The following is a 6,458-nucleotide window of genomic DNA, read 5'->3' on the forward strand; positions in this document are numbered from 1 at the left end:
TCGATTTATAGCTCAAGAGTAACTTAATCCGTTCCATGATTTATGCACTTATATGTTTACTGCAAACAAAGACCTATCAAGTATTCAGTAAAGACGGACAGGCTGAGAGAAAAAAAACATCTGAGGGCAAAACCCATAAGTTAAAGCAATACAAAATGTTGTCATTAAATTTTCAATATCATGCTATAAAAAGAAAAGAATTTATCAGAATTTTTATTTAAAACTAGATAATCATTTTCTAGTACAAATCTAAATTACTGCACTGCAGGTGTAGTAAGGGAAAAGGACAGGAAACGCATTGCTCAGGAAATTCCTCTGATTACACTTGTTCCGTCACTCTGATTTCTCCACAATTTCATACTCATCCAGCCAAGTAATACCAATGGAATAAAGGCAAAACATTGTTCATTTGAATCTACAGGGAGCACATGAACTTAAAGTAGGGCCAAGTTTCAATCGACTTGTGCAGAATTTACAGAAAGAAGTTATGAGACATCCTTACCATCCTGCTTTTTACTCATTCATTGTAGGCTCCATTCTTAAACAGCGCATGATCTCTTTGTTTAAAGCAGTGCAGTTTCATTCTTCAAGTGTGTTACCTGCCCTGATGCTAGAAGTCATAAAATATATGACTCAGCTCCATGTAAATAGAGTCTCAATTGGCCCTTGGCTCCAACATGAGATTTCCAACATAGTCATACTAAGTTTCCAACAACTCTGGACTACAAAGAGTTCAAGAGTATTGCTAGGATACTAGAAGGGTTGATCTGTTCCTGATCTGCCTGCTCCACCTCCAGCTCCAGATTAGCTGCATAACACTAATCCATTATCACTAGGCATGGCATCCTAAATAAAAACAGAAATTGCTGGAGAAACGTTGTAAGTCCAGCAGTGTCAGTGGAGAGAGAAGCAGAGTTAATGGGCAGAATCTGAGCAATGGGAGCTATGGTGAGCTGTGTGGTGAGAGCTATCTCAACAGTGGGATCTTCTCACTCCAACTTTTATACTTTTCACAAGGAGAGATTCTCACTAGGCAGCAGTGAGTTCTTGCTTCTCAAACATCTTGTTCACAGCCCAACATGCTTCATTAATATTCAGCATCCCACCAAAACCAAACTCGTCAAGCAAGCTCAACATCAGGAAAACTCAACAAAGCAAGCACCAGATGGACTCAGTTTGCCACTTGCTCCAAACGACTTTTGAATTGGAAACAGGACACCAATATCTCAGGACACACTCACGGACACTAGCTACAGGTTGTTTTGGGGGAGGGCTGGAGGGGGGAGGGAGATGGAAGAGGAGGAGAGGTGGGTGATAATCAAAATAGAAGATGGTGTTTGTGGTCGGATGTCGCTGAGAAGTGTGAGACTCTGATGGCTTTAAGATACCTAAGTGGAAAATGAGATTGCTGCTCTTTCAGTGATTCTAAGGTTGTCATCCTCATGCTTTTTCAACCGAGAATGATCCTATTTATATCTCACATCTTTCAAGGAGAATTGAACTAAGGCTATTTTGTCATTAGCCAACTGATTGGTCAGGGTTTGAGTGTTTACAAAGAGGACAAGAATCAGGGACTCTTACTAACTGATATGGTAGGCCACAACACTCAGCAATTGATGTGCCTCTATTGAGCTTGCCATCAGAGTTACTACTGCTTCTACCCAGAAACCTCCTCCAGTTAATCCAGCTTTAAAAGGCCAGAGGCATCAGAGCAAGAAGGCTGCTTGTTCAGTGAGAGCAATAGAACAACAGAGTTTCTGAAGAGATTACAAAATGTTTTCATATTTGCTAGAAAAAAAACTGTAACTAATTAGATCAGTTTAGGGATCGAAAAATCATATTTTTCCTATTGAAATATATTTTTCCACATAATAGGGGAGAAAATTGATTTGGGTTCATAACTGGTGGCAGGTGAGGTGCATCAACCTGAGGCTAAATTTAGATTAAATATGAAAGTCAATTAATGGAAAACCTGGTCTGTGGTACCAATAATCAACTACTGCTCACCGGTTGGAGTCTGAAGAGTCCAATCAGCTCTGATGTCAAACCTGAGCTTTGCAACAGTGTGCTAGAATTGGCATAGGACCCCGACTTGGGTAGTACAGCAGCAACCTTAAGTCTGTTGCAGAGATGCTGCTTGACCAATTTATAGGCCTATTTGAATGTGCCTTAATGTTAGCCTTGGGTATCACTAGCTTCTCGATATCACATATCTTCTTGCTGTGCAAACTATTACCAGACCTGTTTGTACTCTTTCATTACACAATACAGTGCAGCTTTGTCTTCAATCCAGGAACTATAATCTGACAGTGCAGAAGGCTCGGTCATTTGTAGAACCTGCTCAAATTTCACTTGATTAATATCGATGCAATAAACATTCTCTCGATTTTACAATGGCCAGCCAATTGTTCCTCTATATTACAATTTACGTGGTGAAAACAAAAATCTATGCAAGTTGTCCACTTTGCAGAATCAGAACTTTATTCAGATGGCAAGATTTTGCAGGAAAAGCATCCCATCTGACACACAGGAACATTTAGGAAAAATGCAAACTTTGCAAACATCCCCTGATGTTAAAATGATTTCAAAACTTTGACTTCAACTATACAGAACTGCGAAACAATTACAGGTATTCCACAGACATGGCTATAGAACCACAGACACTGACACAAACACAGGCAGCCCACAGACATTGCTGCACAAATACTGGCAGCCCACAGACACTGTTACACAATCACTGGCAGCTCACAGACATTGCTATGGTATCACAGGCAGCTCACAGACACTACTACGGTATCACAGGCAGTTCACAGACACTGCTGAACAGTCAGGGAAAGCTCATAATTTCATTTGTTTTAATATATTTATTGATATACAGAGCACTATTCATGCTTCTAATAATCTACTCAGTCAACATCTTGGTTAAATAATAAGTCAGTCAAAACTTAATTTTGTGTTTTCAGCAATAGCTCTCATGTATTTAACCATACTTTATATATTTTTTCAATTGTGCTTTTGTTGGCCACAACTAAAGAATAACAAGGGTTTAAATGCTTCGCTGAGTGGAATTGAAAATAGTGACTGCATCTTTGGATTTGAGCAGTGGGAGGCTGGTCTGATGGTGTCTGTTATACTCACAGTAACTGAAAAGGCCCGAAGCACTGCTGACTGTGTGTGTTTAGACAGCTGTATGCTTAACCCTGTTCAAGTCATCTGAGTGAGACAGACTAACTCTTTGTGAGATTTCGACAATAAATTCCTCTCTGCTTTGGCCCTCATGAGGCTGACGAGAGCAATGGCTGCTTATGAAGTTGCAATTGGGTTGTGGTCACACTGGAGATATATGTTATAAACTGTGTCTTGATTTTACTCTTGATTGTGTGTTCCATTCGTATTAAACATTTATATTTTTAATTTATAAGTATTGACAAACATTTTCATGGTTTTTGCTTAATCCAAAAATCATACCTGTCTCCAGGATATTCATCAGCATCAGACTGAAATTGTTGAAATATTTTTTCCCTTCTTCTAATTGACTCTATGCAACAACATGTTCACACTGAGTCCTAACTTTCCCTTTCTAATCTCTAAGACTTCCAGTTGCTGCCACAGCATTATGGGTTTATCTCTACTAGGGGAAAGTATAAACACAATGTTTGAAGTACCCAGCAGATCTGTCAGCATCAGTGGAGAGGGAATATCAGGCTGGAATTTCACTCCCAAGCAGTGAGCTCACGTTCGGAAATTTCCTCTTTCATCAGAGCCACCTGGATTTGAAGGGAATTAAAACTTGTGAAGATAAAGCCAAACTGCAGAGTTCAGTATTGTCAAATCATCCATGTTCTCATTGATTAGCAGACCAGACTCAATGGGCTGAATGGCCTACTTCTACTCCTACATTTTATTGGCTTATAGTTTATCATTTAAAGTGTTCCAGGGGTGGAGAAGTAATAGGATAGACTCAGACTTGCCATTGGGATGGGTGAATGGCAAGGTGGGCTGTTTAGAATGCCTGCCTCAGTTCTTTTATTGTTTCTCTCTCCCAACTGTTTTGCAACTTACGGTTCTTACAGCCTGCATTTCCACATTCACCATCCACTTGCTGTGGACTTTGATACTCTCCATGTCAACTCATCCACTCATTACCATGGTCACACTTCAACATCATGTGGAAATGTAGTGAAAATGAAACTCCCATTCATGAAGCCCATTAATCCTTTGAAACCTGAAGTGGATAATCTTTTATAAAAACAAATAAACTTCTATTCATATTCAATATTGGAAACAATTAATCTTTTAATACCCAACAAGTTGTCAATCAAACTATGAACTAGAAACCCCTGTTGAGATAATTACAGCATTTGAAAGTGAGCTAAGCTTGCTTAAATATATAGTAAGAACTTATAGGGAAGTGTCAACAAATGCAACATGAACAAATGCTACACCAACTGGTCTGTCAATCAATACCATCCAGCAGAGCTTTTTTTTAAACAACCACTGACAGCTGCAGCCTGTTGTTTTTTTGTTACAAATGGTGGGAGTTCCAAGAGTTCTTATGTGGCAGCAGTAGTGTCCTACCTCTGAACCAGGAGACTTGGATTCTAGTCCCACTTGCTCCAAACTTATGTGATAACATCACTGAACACATTTATTTAAAGAAAGTATGTGTATTCTAGATGTTCTTTTAAAAAAAAACTGGGGGTAATATTACTTAGGACTGCTGTAGTACGGTGGTAATGTCCCTACCTCTGAGCCAGAAGACTTGGTTTAAGAAGTAACACATCTGTACAGGTTGTTCTAAAATATTGCGCTGACTTCAGCAGTATGCACAGTAAAGTTGGAATGATACAGAGAAGATTAGCTTGGCCCCTGCACAAAGATGATATACAAATTCAAGAAGTGTTAAAAAATGGTCCTAAGGTTTCTTGTGGCTCAGTGGTAGCATCCCTACCTCTCAGCCAGGAGATCTGGATTCAAATCCCACCTGTTCCAGAGGTGTGTAATGACACAACTTGATAAAAAAAATTAATGGTGAGAATGTAGGGTTCTTGTGATTTAGTAGCAGAGTTCTTTCCTCTCGGCCTGGTGACCTAGGTTCCATTCCTCCCTGCTTGAGAGGCATTTTATACCATGTTTGAACATGTTAATTGATCATTTATAATTGTTGGGGTAGAAGTCCTTCAGATCTTGACGCTAATCAGATCTTTTCAGCCCTTCGAAAGCTTTTGTACCTACTCCATGAACACTGTGAATTGAAGCCTGTTGCAACAGACAAAATGGGATCAATAGTGTGAACTCAGCACTAATTTTAAGTCATAAAATCCCTGTAGTGTAGAAACAGGCCATTCTGCCCATTGGGTTTGCACTGACCCTCCAAAGAGCATCCACCCAGACCCACCCCCCTACCATTTCAGTTTAAGGACCTTTTTACAAAATTCAGAGAAAAATGACCTTTGAAAGCACATAAGAAATACATCTTTCATAATACAAAATGATTGCAATACCAATGTAGCATCAGATAATAGGCAACATCAGGACACAGCTTTCAGTGTCTGAGTCTTGTCGTATTTGGAAATTCTACAGTTGGCATGGGCTAGTTTACTGAATTGCTAATTACTGCAATTGAGCAACTTGGCAACTCTTTCTGTTTTTAAATGTTGTTCAATAAAGTTGTGGCAGGAGTTTGTTGAGCAAAAATGTTTTTATTTGTGCTATGAAGACTTTCCAGTCACTAGCTTCACTTGGAAGCAGGCTGAGAAACTTTCCAAGGTACACTGTGGATAATACCGTCTTTGGCAATTGTGGACTCTGCAGAATACCTCTTCTCAGCAGGCAAACAGTTGGTGATGGCTTACCACTGAAAAATCATCTGTTAATTTAGGCCTGTTGACTTGGAATTGTCACTGAACACTCACTCGTGAATTTCAAATTTAAGATCCAGATTGTGACAAAAGGAGTGAAGAAGACCCCTCCTGTATAGCACAGGATACTTTTCTCTATTTTAATATAATCCTTTAGGAGATATAGTGTTTTGCCCAGTGAATCTCAACTGTGATTGCATTGATGCCTATAATTAATTCACAATTTTTCATGATAAACCATCTGGGATTTTTCCCTATCAATGGCAATAATCATCTCAGGTATTAAAATCCTGGGAGGTAGCCTGTGAGAAAGCTATAATGTGCAAAATTCACTTTGCACTCCACACTGACAATTAGCAATATTGGAGAATTCACTGACAATAAAATCTGCAGCATGTTCATCGAAAATTCTTCCCATTCTCCACCTGAATGCAATGTGCCTAAACAAAAGTTTCCAAAATTCCTTAAGTTCTTGGTGTTTTGAAGGCATACATTAGCCATTCAATACAATAAAGCGTGTTCACACAGTGATTTGCAAGGTTTGTATAGTTGTATTTGGTGTCAATAGGGGACTCTCAGAGCTAACATAAAAACATG

The 6,458-nt window shown here is 39.1% G+C and overlaps 1 non-coding gene across 1 annotated transcript; it reads left to right on the plus strand.

Moving 5' to 3' along the window:
• The first annotated feature begins 4,811 nt into the window (after positions 1–4,811).
• On the plus strand, positions 4,812–4,914 carry LOC132821042 (U6 spliceosomal RNA). The gene has a single exon (XR_009645282.1). It is a non-coding gene; the product is annotated as a U6 spliceosomal RNA (small nuclear RNA).
• Positions 4,915–6,458: the final 1,544 nt, after the last annotated feature.

The sequence above is a fragment of the Hemiscyllium ocellatum genome, chromosome 1 (assembly GCF_020745735.1).
Source record: "Hemiscyllium ocellatum isolate sHemOce1 chromosome 1, sHemOce1.pat.X.cur, whole genome shotgun sequence".
Lineage (NCBI taxonomy): Eukaryota > Metazoa > Chordata > Chondrichthyes > Orectolobiformes > Hemiscylliidae > Hemiscyllium > Hemiscyllium ocellatum.